Raw genomic sequence first — 15100 nt, 5'->3', positions numbered from 1 at the left:
CTGGGGGGGGACACTAACGCGCACCTGTATGAGCGAGCATGCATGACTGGCGCGCACATATATCAACCATACGTACCATACATGGGTTCTCAGTTCTATCCCTGTAGTGATACTTCAGCAGTAGTAAAAGAAACCGTACAGTGCAGAAGAATGGCAGCAGCAAACCAACAATGGTGAGATCTACACTGTGTTGTGTGATTGCCGCCAACTGTTCTGTTCTGTTCTGTTGTATGTGTCCCAGGTGTAGCGTAAACATGGCAGGATACAATTTATTATTCACCTTGATTAACTGGGATGCAATAAATCGTTGTCAGGTGAACATGTACAGGCTACAACATGCAGGGCGTCAGGTTAATGGTCATGATAAATAAACCGTCGCCGCAAGGGTTCAGTTCTGTATTCCTTTTGCAATGCTGCTGGGACTCAGCCACACCCGGCTGAACAAACACAGCAGCGCTTCGGGCGCAAAAGAGATCGGTGCACTGCAATTTGTTGGCGGAGTAGAGGTTATGGCTGATGTTCGTTGGCAGGTAATTCTGAGCAAGGTATCCTGTGTTTGGTAGATGAAGTTTAGGTGAAGAACCAGAACCAAAGATCTTTGAAGAGTAGAAGAAACAGTGTGTGCGCTCACCTGGAGGCTATCACGATCACTTAATACTGTGTCCCAAAATGTGAATGGTATCTGCGAAGTTGAATTCCTGGGTCAGCGGTAACGGTATCCATCTGAACGCATAGAACTGGGGATTAACCTACAGAGAGCATGTTTTTTTTTTGGTCAATGAGAGCTGCAGGCACCTGCCTTAAAACAGTTGTTATGATGCTTTCAAAAAAGATGACACTTTCAAAAAGGTACAGCTAAACCATTTGAAGACATATACCATGAAGAAACACCTAGATTTCTGTTAGGGGGTGTTTGGGAACACAGCTTTCTTGCGGTATTGGAACAATACTGTGGTATTTGAGAATACCATGGTAAGAACTTTTAAGTCTAATTCATGTCAATAATAAGTGACCTTGAAGACCAAACAGAAAACAATCCTCAAGGCAGCAAGTAGCTTGGCACTACATAGCAAGTAAAGACTTACTTCTGTAGTTATTTCCAAATGTTGTTGGAGACCTCCATCATGCTTTGCTACAAGCTGTGATAACTTGGCTAGTCAGCTAGTGTAGCTCGAACTCCAACAGCACTGTTGTCTAGTTTCTGGCAGAAGTTGTCTCTAAACCCACTAACCAGCTCGACGAAACAAAACAATGAACCCGCTTCCGCAAATTTCAACAAGGATTCCAGGCAGCATTATGCAACAAAAGATAGTAATGACCAAACTGAACAGGAAAGCTTCGGCTATCAGCAGTACTATATGTAGGGCACTAAGAACTTGGTAAAAACAATCTCTTACTCCATACAGCATTTTTATCATCCGGATCACTCCGAAATACAAAGAGCGGTGCCAGAATTTCATTCATCCTTGTACATATCCTATTCCAGCATTCAGCTTGGCAAAGATTAACAGTGCATTTTTCAAAGATTCCTGGTAAGAATAATAAAAAGAAAAGATCAGACAGGGATCTGACAACACTGTTTAAACTCAGAGTGTGTGTGAAGATTTACCTGATTGGACTTTGCAAAAGACGAGTCGCTACAGAAGAAATGCATGTCAGGGTGGGCGCGCTTTACATCGCGGTCAATCTGCTCCATAATCTCCGAGTACTGTTGTGAAAGAAAAAATTCCAGACAGCATCAGTTACCAATAAAAAAGCATAAAGGAGGGCGAATGAGTTCATACAGCATATGTGCAGGTACACACTGCACGCATGCATAGTCAGACAGAAAGCTGTTTTTTCCTGAAAATAAATGGCAAAATAATGGGATAGTTGTTGGCTCACAGACTTCTTACATCATATTATTTTTCTCTAACCACAGTGAACCTAGATCGTGAAGCAGGAATAATGAAATTACGCCAATTGCAGTATCCAGTTCCACTTGATTCTTGCTATGATCAAAGTAATAAATGCTGTAAAAAAACAACGAAGACTGCCATATGCATAACTCTAAAACTAAAAGTGTGGTTACCAACTAGAGGTGAACTGAACTTCTAGCCATACTATAAACATAATAATAAAGAGTTATAGCATCACAAGGCGGACTATATATACCTCAAAAAACTGATTCCAAGCACTGGTCTTCCCAAGGCTTAAAGGGTGCTCCTCTCGGGTTACTCTGACCTGTGCAGGAACCCATTGTGAACATGTTCTGCATTTACGTTGTAGTGGGGCCTTCTGTTTGCACTTTAGCAAATTCAGGATTCGGGGTCTCTATTTTTGGGAGAGGATCTATCTAGTCAGGCATTGGTGGCCATAAACTAGATACCATATGTGCAACAAAAACTGCAATCAAGATACCATAAGTATGAGCAGAATCTGCAGTGACTTACAGGGTTTCTAAGGAACTCGCCTTTGAAAGCAGCGTACTGTCCTCTCTTCTTTGCCAGCTCCTCTGCTCCCACAGCCACAGGCCACAGCGCGCGGTCATTGGGCAGATAGCCCAGTAGCAGCTGCACAACAATAACATGCACTGTCAGTGACTGAAAAGGCAAAACCAAAAGCTTTGACTGCAACCTTTCCACTACTGACGGAATCAGAATGCTTCTTCACCAAAGGGTGATGAGAAACAAGTAGACAGTTTCAGCCGCACATTAGCATCCAAAGCAAAAGGGCAAATAAAAATTTCCTAGAGAAAAAGGACTGGATACAGTACAGTACAATCATACGTGCAAATTAAGGCCATCCTATCCTACAATGAAAAACTATTCGCTTCGCAGCAGATCGCAGTACCGTTGCCTCAATGAGGTCAGCTTCTCAGATACCAAAGCCTCTGATGCTCATGCTCTGACCACCGAACAAACGGTAAAAAAAAATATACCGGAAGGCGAGCCAATCAAGTACCTTCCACACGGTCGCCTGGACGCCCGCCGCGTCTGGACTCCCTGAGCCGCCAGCATCCTCAGTTCATCGAGACCTATATCACCTTCTTGGACAACTGCAAGCGTCCAGCCCCGACCCCCTAAGCCAGAAAGCCAACAAACCAAAACCAAGCAAGACGCAAACAGCAGGAGGCCTTACCGCCGCAAAGAGGCGGGACTGCCGAGAGATCTCGAATTCCGGCGTAGGCGCCGGCGGAGATCGCGGCGAGCTCGCCATGGATTTGGGTGGGCGTCAAGAATGGTGCACCCGTGACCCGTCCCGTCCGTGAGGCTTCGGAAACGTGCCGGTTGGCCTGGCCCCGATAGCAATGCACCGTCCAGATCGCCCGCCGGTTCGCATCGGTTACTGCACCTTTTTCACGGGATGGGCCTTCCTCGTCCAGAGGACGATATGCTTCCTTCTCCGGACACATAAAGCCCAAGCGGCCAGGCCCATCTAGTTGAAGATGCCTGTATGGGGTAGGGGTACGGTCGTATGGCCCATGCAGAAATAGAAGCCCGCTAGCAACCAGGTTCACGTTTTGTTTTCCCTCAGAGATGACTGACTACCCTCAACATATACAAGACTCATCAAGTTTGTAGATAGAAGCATCGGGATTATCTAACATATAAAAATTTTCTTGTCATTAAAAAAAAGAGTGACTATTTTCCTGGTCTTAATCATATATGGTCTGGACGTGAAGCAACGAAACAGCAGAAGAAGACCGTGGAAGTGACCAAATGACAACATCCCATGTATTTCCCGGTTCAGATCGACCAACCACGCGTGGGCAGCGAAGATATTATTATTATACTCTATTTCAGAGCTGTGCTTGTTTGTTGGGAACTTCTAAATCCTTGTGGAAATTTGTTTATTTACGAGAGAGGGAGAGAGTCCCACGACGGCCGATGTGGACGGCAACAATGTTTATACCTCACCTACGCAACTAGCCTGTGATCTGCAGACAATCTTTTGTCGCAATCATCAGACAGCCAGTGCGAGATCAGAAGCAGATTGGATAGGATTGTCCCGCAAGAGAGAGAGAGATAAGGATAATGTACAGCATATACTCCTACAGTACGTGGTAATAATAATAAAAAAAGGGTACGTATAGCTTGTGCGGCCAAGTCAGTGTAGTGGGTCGGGTCATCGCCTGAGTGTGGTCAATGTATACGAGTACACGCATGCAGTTGTTCAGAGGTACACAGATGATGTGCTGGAGGCTTGCCTGGTTAAGCCGGTAATGATTTTTGTTTTCTCTCTTTTTTAGCAAATTGTGGTTTATACTATAGTTACCTGAAAAATTAGGAATTGTCATGGAGCTCGTCACGTGTACTAGTATTAGTATATATATACTCCTACTACTGCTACTATTCCTGGTATTCCCGTTGCGTATATTTAGGACTTAGGAGTGCATTTTGTTTAAGGAGGCTATATATGTTGTCAACGTGTCATCAAGTACACGTACTAGCTAGAATAGCGATTCTCTGTGTATCAGCGTATCGCACGTGTATATTATTTCTATAAAGTCTTGGTACATCACGATATATCAATTAGCAACGCAACTTCCCTCCAAAAAAAATTTTACTTTGAAATTTGTGCGTTTTTCAGATGGGTTTCAGTTCAAATTTGCGGAATGTGTACATATATAAAAAATAAATCCGACATGGATTTCAGTTGGTTATTGGCACCTGAGGCTGAAGGCAGCCATACTATACCAGGTGGTATCCAGGTCAGTTCATATCCGCGTCTTCTAGTACGGGCATTTTCTAATCCCATGTGGCGATTACAAAAATGATTTCGATTCTGACGGAAGATTCCAAGTGTTTAGTTCCCATAAACTTGCCACCTGCCTGTGGGATGGGATGGACACTGCAGCATGAGTCTCATGCTTGCACATCACAGTAACTAAACCGAGCACGGGTGCCCCAGAAACGGCAGATTAATTCTTCAGGGCTAATTTAGGAACCTTATTTTTCAAGGAATTTTTATTTTCTCAAGGAAACCCTTGTGAAAATGAAAATCCCTTGACAAAATGAGGTTTCCAAACTAGCCCTTAAAATATGATATCCTCGATATATATACTTAGACATACAAACAAAAGTAAAAAAATTATTTGCTCCATGGTGTGTCTCTACTAATATAAAAGTTTCTAATGTTTCGATTGCCGTCGCGCGTCACCCTTTTCTTCTGTTCACCTCTCTTTGCTTTCCCACATTGAAATGGTTAAAATTATACATAAATAAAGATTTAAACCATGATTGTTAGCTCCCCTGCTCCCCCTCTCCCTGTCCCCACATTTACATGGTCAAAAAGATTAAATTATGCATATATTAGAATTTAAACCATATTTTTTTGAAACTAAACTCACATTCACCTCTCAAACCATGGTTGTTGGCTCCACTGCTCCCCCATATTTAGATGGTAAAAAGATAAAATTTATGCATATATGAGAATTTGAACCATAGTTGTTGAAACTAAGCTCACATTCATACTCTCATGGTCTTAGAAACCAAGGGACAATAAGATTTGTGTTCGGTATGGGGGCTAGCGCAAACTTAGTTCGAATGGTGAGCCACAGGGGGGCTCGAAGGTGGATCTAAGACAGGGGTTATACTGGTTAAGGTCGGAGCCCTAGTCCAGTGTAGTGTTGATCATAGTATTGCTTGGAGCGTGTTACAGTTGAGTGATTGTGTGTATTTCTCGATGTGTTGTGAAGATGGGGTGGTCTTGCCCTTTTATAGCTCAAGGGTATACTTTACAATGAGGACTCGTATTTTGCCGAGGTGGAGTTTGGCCTCCTGCTCCCGATCGGCGTACCCCTAGTTTGGCGTTTGCTAGGTCGTGCGCCGCGGTACCCCTGGTATGGTGTCGCGTCTTGTCCGTTCGTCATACGATTTCCTATTGCTATTCTGATACAGACGTAGTGGTGCTTGATGGGTCCAGCTGAGCCCGTCTCATGGTGAGGTTTAGGGACATCTTCAGTACTATGGGGGATAGTTATCCCTCGGGTCCTCACGGACAATGAAATGTATCATGGGCCACCTGATGGACCTCCCAATGGTTTGCCCCTTGGGTTGGGCCAGCAGATTACAATCAGGTCAGACGAACTTGATCCAAGAAGACAAAGACCGGCGTCCGAGTTATGCGCTGCTGAAACGCTGATATCTTGGGTGATGCAGTTACGCACACATGAGGAGCTAGGCATTTGACGATGACTCGGCTGAGAAGGTGATTGAACTCCGGATATGTATGACTACAAACCACGATAAAGGAGGAGATAGATAGAATAGATAGTGATAACAACTTGTAAAGAGATAACTCTCTGGTCATGTATATAAGGCCAATGGGGACCCCTACAAAATCATCTCATCTCACCCCGTCCCATTTTACACCAGCACTCATCGACAACACCTGAGCACCCACAAAGCTCACTTGTAATCTTCATACTCCAGAGAAAATCCAATACACAGTCTCGACAGGAAGTAGGGTGTTATGCATTCAAAAGTGGCCTAAACCTGTATAAACCCTTGTGCAAGATCGATGTCGCAGTCAACGACGTTGTCCTACCCAAAATCATCACATGGTAATCCCGTGATGCGCAGTCAGGTCACAAACACCAACAACTGGCACGCTAGGTAAGGGTGCGACGTTGATCTACGATGACTCCATGGCCACCATCTTCAACATTTTGGTCACCTTCAATGCTAGATAGATCTTCTATTTTGGATCCATCTCCTACATTGCAGATCAGGAAGGCATCCTGCACCGCATTGCGGACCCATCCAGGAATAAATCTTTTCTAGTGGCGCCAAACATGGCTGCAGGATTGCCTTGCCTAACTCTAGCAAGAACTGCGTCGATGAACTCCAAAGCGCGAGAACCTCGACAGGTTTCCACCCCACGAAGAATTGTGCCTACGTCAGGTGGGCCCAGGGTCATAGTGATGCCTGTGGCTCAGCCGACCGAGGCTGCACCTCTGTCATGGTGGACTCCCTTGTCCACATACGTCACCCACTTGACATGGACTCGGATCACTCGATGAAGAGAAGCAGGTGCCCCTAGAACTGGCATAGCCACGGGGACAAACCTGACAACCACTCCGACCCCTCCACCCTCAAAGAGATGGTTGGAGCATGAAGCATCACACCAAACTCTTTCTTTTCGGTCATCCTCTTCATCCAGGGAAGAGTAGAGGACGCACCTGTCTCCGGCGACGAGGCCGCCGTACTGGGGGAGGAGCCCCCCAGCGTGACGCACGCCGACGTCGGAACATGTGCCATAACATATAGCGTCACCATGAGGCCAGGGAACGATATCCTGCTAACCTGTCTCCCGGGACGAAGCCTCTAGAGTAGGGGAAACAGTGGAGTATGACGTCGGCATTGTTCCGACAAAGACGAAAGACGATGTTGCATAATTGATATAGAATGTTGTCGGTACCCTGAAACAGGGGTACCCCTTACTACAGTATGAAGACGCGGTGCCCACGCGGCTATCTCTAGTCGCGTGGTGAACAGCACCTGACCCCACCATGTGGACAGCTCCGGGGGCGCCACGTGGCTAGAGAAGACGATATGCTCCAAGGTATCAACAGTGGGTCTGGACCCCATGGGAAAGTGTCGGACCCCTGTATGTACAGACTGGACCTCCGGATAAGGTCCAGGACCTCCACGGGTGCAAATCGGACCCCTAGGATGGGTTCTGGACCCCTCTGTGTGGGGTCTGGGCCACTTACAGCGGGTTCCCGAGATTCCGGGACAAAGAACACCCAGGCCTTAATCAAGGCCAGACGGGGGTCCGGAGCTGACACGTGTCCGGACCATACCGTGTACACCTCTGCTCCCCGCTCAGGCGGAGCCCCGATGCTGCCACGTGGCCTACTACCCGTGACGTAAGCCAACGGGTGGAGCCTGACGTAAGGCCTTTGGGCCACGTGGCCTCTGCATTTATTGCGGATAATACGCGTCGTCTGCCCCACTGGCAGGTGATGTGCCGCCTCGGCATTTAATGAGCCCTGTCTATTCCACTAGCAGGCGATGTGCCGCCTCAGCATTTAATGAGCCCTGTCCACTCCGCTGACGGGTGACGACCAGGGCATCCCGCAGGCGGCGTGCCTGTCCATTCCGTTGGCAGGTAGTACGCCCGTGCTGCGGCGTACACTGTGCTCATCATCACTCGCGCGTTACCGAGGAAGCAGCCGCGACATATCAATATCGTATGCACTACGGATATTATGGCGCTCGGAGATCACCCTGGCGTTACAGGCATTAGTTACTTCCTTCCATTTTGCCCCTGGGCCCACATGTCGGGGCTCAACATCCTTGTACGTGCCCCTCTTGAGCTATAAAAGGGAGGGCACACGACGTTACAAGGCAGATTTTTAGATCCACTCAGACTCAAGCTCACTTAGACTCTCGGACTCACAAGTTCATACAAGCTCTCAAGCTCAATACTACACACACTGGAGTAGGGTATTACGCTTCGGCGGCCTGAACCACTCTAAACCCTTGTGTGTTCTTGTGTTCATCCATCGTTTAGCAGACAGGCAAAATGCTTAGGACCCCTCCTCATCTTAGGATTTAGGGCGGGTGCGTTCTGCCACCCGGCCGGAGATTTCCTCTCCGACATTTGGCGCGCCAGGTATGGGGCTTTAGGCTTTAGGTTTTTGCCTGTTTTTCTGCTCGACACCATGGTCCACATCGTCGAGCACAATGATTTCATGCCCGAGGACTTCATGGTGGAGGAAGAGGCTGCCTCTTCCACACCACGGGCCACCAACCGCCCCGCGCCTGGTGCTGCTGCTGTGCACTCTACGCAGCAACACACTCCTGCGCAGACATCCAGGGCGTCAAGGGCTGTGCCTGGGGCGCTGTCTGCGGCCAGGGAATTGCTGCGCCACCCTCCTAGCTCCACGGCCTCGCCAGGGGCCATGAAGCAGTGGCATGACGATGTCGACCGTCTGCTCGACATGGCGCACTCTGGCTCAGCCAGGCCCAGGCCTCGGTCATCCCGGCGTCAACATGAGGCGTCGGCATCAGTGCGCTCCCCCTCAGTGAGGGCTGCACCGACTGAGGACCTACGGGCGGAGCTCAACTGCCGGCGTGCGGGAGAGGACGCTCCAGTCTCTCTAGAGAGGTCTAATGACCTGCGGGCAGAACTCAGCCGCAGGCGTGCGGGCGAGGATGCTCGCGTCTCTCTGGAGAGGGCGCGTGAGCTCCGACAGAATGTCGAGGGTTGCAACCTCGACTATGACTTCGCTGCGGTTGCACCGCAGACTCCAACGGGCGCCCGGATCCAGACGGGTGTCCCATTGGCCGGCGTGGGATGCGCCGCGCTGGCGGATCATCTCCGCACGACGACTTGGCCATCCAAGTTCCGGCCACACCTGTCAGAGAAGTACGACGGTACGTCAAATCCATCGGAATTCTTGCAGGTTTACGTCACCGCCATTACAGCAGCAGGTGGAGACACCGCCGTGATGGCAACATACTTCCATGTAGCCTTGTCTGGGCCAGCCCGGACTTGGCTCATGAACCTCACTCCAGGATCGATCTACTCCTGGGAAGAGCTCTGCGTGCAGTTCACAGCGAACTTCGCCAGCGCTTATCAACAGCATGGCGTGGAGGCTCACCTCCATGCAGTGAGGCAGGAACCCGGGGAGACTCTCTGGGCATTCATCTCCCGCTTCACTAAGGTACGAGGGACTATACCCCGTATCACCGAAGCTTCCATCATCACTGCTTTCTGCTAGGGGGTACGTGATGAAAAGATGCTGGAGAAGTTGGCCATGCATGACGTGGAAACTGTCACCACGCTCTTCGCTCTGGCCGACAAGTGTGCTAGAGCTGCCAAGGGCCGTGCATGGCACTCGGCACCACAGACCCGAGTGCCCAGACGGGTGGTTCGGGTGTCGTCGCTCAGGACGGCAAAAAGAAGAAGAAGAAGAACCGCGGCCATGAGAAGCCACCGACTGCTGCTCCGGTCGTCGCAGCTGCGACTGGGTGTCGGAGCGAGCGCGACAAGCGCCCCCGGCCACAGGGAGGCAACAGCGGCTCATGCCCTGTGCACACCAACAGTCGCCACAGCACCGCGGAGTGCCGAGAGATCCTCAAACTCGCGAAGCGCATCAACGAACGGCGCGAGCAGACCTCCAAGGATGGCTCCCCGCCTCATCATTGGCCTGGCAAGGAAAGGGTCGACGACGGTGAGGTGGTCGCGGGAGAACGGGACCTCGGGTATCAGTCACCCGAAGGGGTCCTAAAGGATGTTTTCACTAGAGACTCCGACTCCAGTGATGACGCCTAGCCGAGCTACCGAGGAGACCCCCGTTCTTCCTGATCTACGAGGCCGAAGCCTGCCTTCCCCTGGAAATCCTTATGGGCTCCCCACGGGTCCAGTCGTTTGATGAGTCTATGCAGGAACAACTACGGCGTGAGGACATAGACTTCATCAACGAGCGCAGATGGCAAGCGGCGATTCGAAATGCACGGTACAACCAGGCGCTCAGGCGCTACCACCAACGGTTCGTGCATAGTAGGGAGCTCGGGGTCGAGGACCTGGTCCTAAGGCGAGTACTGGACCGAGAAGGGCTCCACAAACTCTCCCCCAACTGGGAAGGACCCTTCAAGGTGACGGAAATATGCCGACCCGGGTGTGTCCGGCTTGCTACAACTGAAGGAGAGCCTCTTCCCAATCCCTGGAACATAGAGCATCTCCGTAAGTTTTTCCCATAAAAACAAGCCTGAGGATTCAGTTTTCTTCCTTTGTAACTAAGTTGCGCATATATGTACGCCAGCCCGGTGAGGTCCGCCCTCATAAACCCGGTCTGTTGGCCTACACTCATGAATATCTAGTTATAAAGGAAAGATTCACCCCCAGATTTGTTTTTGTGATGGTCTTATTTTTGCTTCAATTTACGAGCATCATTTTTTATCTAACCCACCCATATAGTTCCCACCCTTGCTGGTATAATGACATCCGAATTGAGTAGCCAGGCTTGCAGTATGGGATCCCTCGGTAGGGGGGGTCTGGCAGCCTGGGGGCCAGTTCTAGAGAACAAGTACTTGTCTTCTAGGGTGGTCCGGAGCTGTGTAGTCGTTTAGCTTGGTTCCGTACCCTAAGCCTGCACGCTCCACCACTCTATGACGGGTATCCTAGTATTTGGAACTATAGTCCTGTGGGTCTGGCAACCTGGGGTTCGGTTCTAGAGAACGAACACACGTCCCCTGGGGTGGTCTAGAGCTGTGTAGCCGCTTAGCCTGGTCCCGTACCATAAGCCTACACGCTCCGCCACCCTGCGACGGGTGCCCTAGTATTTGGAGCTATGATCCAGGGGGTCCGGACACACAGATTGGCTTCCCGATCTAAATCTTGCAGGTCCTGTTGCGTGAATCAAAGGATGGCTGATACCAGACGATGGATCCTATGGGTGTGCTACTAACACTTCCTAGTCGAAGCTGTGTATAGGTCCAGGTCCCAGTCGAGACTACCTCCTGGGGGCCGGGTCACCAACTCTTTCTTAGGTATGCTGGTATCCAGCCTCGACATGTCAAGCCTATATCCTAGGGGGGCCAAGTACCAAGGAGAAGTTGGTAACGACGCACACAACAAAGACAAATAGCATACATATAAGTTTTGTCGTTGTTAGATTAATACTTCCCAAAAGTATCTTACAAAGACCAAAAAATATTACAAGCCGCTTCCCAGCAGGACCCTTGCCTTCTCTCTGCAGATCTAGCTACTCATCAGCAACAGGATCTCGCCTCACCGGCCCATGCAGCAATGTGCTGAACCCCGGCGCGATGCTCCGCCTGAAGATCTTCAAGCCCCTTCTTCGTCACCTCCACTACCTGGGGCCCCCGGGGCCGTCTGTGCCACCTGGAACCCTCGTCGTCGTCTCCCTACGGAGGTGGGGACACCACCGGAGGTGTCGGCGAGGCTGACGGAGATAGCGCAAGAGGTGGAGGCGCAGCAACGCACGGCGCTCGGCAGCCTGGCCACTGCGACGAAGCCGAAGCTTGACAAGTTCATGAAGGCGTACCACGAGATGCTGGTGAAGTTCAGGGAGGAGCTATCGAGGTCGCTACAGGAGGCAATGAAGTTCATGCGAAAGATGGAGCCACAGCTCAACTCGCTTTCCATCTCCGAATGGTCGCTGCGCAACATCCTTTCATCTGAGCACCAGCGGAAGAGCACGAACTCCCCGGCGGCAAGATCGCCGAGGGGAGAGGCACCGGTGCGGATCCTTCCGGCGAACGTCGGCACGCCCCATCCGAGCAGGTTGCTGAAAGGGAAATGTGCCTTTGGGCCATTTCTATAATGTTTTGGTGATTAAGTGCCCAACACATATTCTTTAAGTCCTAATGTGCCAAAGATTGAAAAAGTGCAAATCAAGACATAAAGTATGTTTCTAGACTTAGTACATTCATTTTTGAATAATAATGAAGTTGTCTAAGTGTTAGAAACAGAGAAGAGAAGAAAAGAAAAGAGTTGCAAAAGACTTGCTGTTTACGGCCGAAGTCCAACTCGGCCTGGCACACCGGACTGTCTGGTGGTGCACCGGACAGTGTCCGGTGCGCCAGGCTGGTCTCCGGTGAAAAGGCCGTTCTCGGGAAAAATCAGCGGCGTACGACTATAATTCACCGGACTGTCCGGTGAGCCAACGGTCAGCCGCGCAATCCGCGGGCGACGCGTGGCCCGCGCCAACGGTCGGTAGGGGGCACCAGACTGTCCGGTGCGCCAACTAGCCCGGAGCTGCAACGGTCGTCTGCGCCAGAAAGGAAGGAAATCGGCACCGGACCGTCTACAGTGACTGTCCGATGGCGCACCGGACTGTCCGGTGCGCCACTCGACAGAAGGCATGGATGGCCTTCCTTATTGGCCTCCAACGGCTCCTAGCCGCCTTGGGGCTATAAAAGGGACCCCTAGGCGCATGGAGGATACACACAAGCATTCACTAAGCATCCTAAGGCATCCAGACTTCGTTCCCGCGCATTCGTTTCGTTGTGTTAGAGATTTGAGCTCTATTCGAGTCAAGGACTCCCTGTGTTGTCATTTGAGCTCAAGTCTTCTCTTGTGTGCGTGGGTGTGCTGCGATTTGTGTCCTGTGTGTGTTGCTCATCCCAACCTTACTCCATGCTTTCATTGTGATCTTTGTTGTAAGGGCGAGAGACTCCAATCTTGTGGAGATTCCTCGCAAACGGGAATAATCATCTAAAGGAAAAACTGTGGTATTCAAGTTGATCATCGGATCACTTGAAAGGGGTTGAGTGCAACCCTCGTCCATTGGGACCCCACAACGTGGAAGTAGGCAAGTGCTACTTGGCCGAACCACGAGATAAAAATCGCGTGTCTCTTGTGTGCTTTCTCTTTGATTGTCTGTATTCACAAGAGCTCGCTTCAAGCTACTTAGCCGTTCTAACTTTCATAACTAATTTTTGTAGCTATTAGTGTTGAATTTTACAGGATCACCTATTCACCACCCCTCTAGGTGCTCTCAATTGGTATCAGAGGCGTACTCTTCACGTAAGGGACTAATTGCCCGAAGAGATGGATCCTAAGGGAAAGGGGATGGTGGTCAACGACAAGGAGAAGGAGTCCATCTTCAACGAGCCAAGAAATGACAAGCCCACTGACTCTGGCTCGAGTCACAAGAAGGAGGGGAAGAAGAAGAGGCGCATCAAGAAGATCGTCTACTACGATAGCGATGAATCTTCTTCTTCACCAAGAGACGATGACGATTCTTCGTCAAAGAAAAAGACAGTTAATCAAAATTACTCTTTTGACTATTCTCGCATGTTGTACAATTCGAATGCACATTTACTTTCTATTCCACTAGGAAAACCTCCACACTTTGATGGAGATGACTACTCATTTTGGAGTCATAAAATGCGTAGTCATCTAGTTTCTCTCCATCCTAGCATTTGGGAAATAGTAGAAAATGGAATGCATTTCGATAGTACGGATAACCCTATGATGATAAATGAACAAATTCATAAGAATGCACAAGCTACCACTGTTTTGCTAGCATCTTTGTGCAGGGATGAATACAACAAGGTGAGCGGCTTGGACAACGCCAAGCAAATCTGGGACACCCTCAAGATATCTCATGAGGGAAATGACGCCACCATGATCACCAAAGTGGAGTTGGTGGAAAGCGAGCTGGATAGATTTGCGGTGATCAGGGGAGAGGAGCCAATGCAAACCTACAACAGGCTCAAGACCCTGGTTAACAAAATACGAAGCTATGGAAGCACAAGATGGACGGATCATGATGTCGTCCGACTCATGCTAAGATTATTTATTGTAATTGACCCCCATCTTGTCAACCTCATTCGTGAAAACCCTAGGTACACCAAGATGACGTCCGAGGAGATCCTCGGAAAATTCGTGAGCGGGCGCATGATGGTAAAGGAGGCACGATACGTGGACGACGCCTTGAATGGTCCACTACCCATCTACGAGCCGCAGCTCGTTGCTCTCAAAGCAACAAGCAGCAAGGAGACGCTACCAAGCAAGGTAGCACAAGTTGAGGCTACAGGACTTAACAAAGATGAGATGGCCCTAATCATCAAGCGCTTCAAGACCGCACTAAAAGGACGCAAGGAGTACCCCAACAAGAATAAAACAAGGGGAAAGCGCTCCTGCTTCAAATGCGGTAAGACTGGTCACTTTATAGCAAATTATACCGATAATGGTAGTGACCAGGGACAAGAAAAGAGCGGGAAGAAGGAGAAGAAAAAGAGCTACAGGAAGGCAAAGGGCGAGGCACACCTCGAAAAGGAATGGGACTCGGACTGCTCTTCTTTCGACTGTTGGGGCGAAGGCGAAGACGCTACCCTTCGCTCTAGGCCTTCGTCAACTCGCTACACCAACGGAGGCAAGCTAACCGGCGTGGCCCACCCTTCGTCCTCCTCACTACAAGACGAAGGCCTACGACGAAGTCTCTCCATCCCACGTCCTCACCCGGCCTGGAGGCCCACGTGGGATTCGGCCCACTGTAACAGGCCCCGCACGGAGAAGCGTGTTACGGGCCTGATTTGTAATAGCTTTTCTGTCATGACGGTCTGTAACCCTCTCGTATGGGAATATTCTGGGGATTGTCCAGGTGCTCGAGGGCATAAACGTCCTTACATTG

General features: G+C 49.8%; 1 pseudogene across 1 annotated transcript; it reads right to left on the bottom strand.

The window, feature by feature from the left end:
* Window positions 1–256: 256 nt before the first annotated feature.
* LOC100279018 (TBC1 domain superfamily pseudogene) lies at window positions 257–3249 on the bottom strand (annotated as a pseudogene). Its single transcript, NR_163977.1, has 8 exons — window positions 3121–3249; window positions 2944–3037; window positions 2453–2552; window positions 2155–2360; window positions 1610–1708; window positions 1086–1529; window positions 632–749; window positions 257–550 (listed from the first exon to the last, which is right to left on the bottom strand). The product of NR_163977.1 is annotated as a TBC1 domain superfamily pseudogene (transcript).
* Window positions 3250–15100: the final 11851 nt, after the last annotated feature.

Source organism: Zea mays, chromosome 3 (assembly GCF_902167145.1).
Source record: "Zea mays cultivar B73 chromosome 3, Zm-B73-REFERENCE-NAM-5.0, whole genome shotgun sequence".
NCBI lineage: Eukaryota > Viridiplantae > Streptophyta > Magnoliopsida > Poales > Poaceae > Zea > Zea mays.
This window is presented reverse-complemented; position numbering and strand designations above follow the sequence as displayed.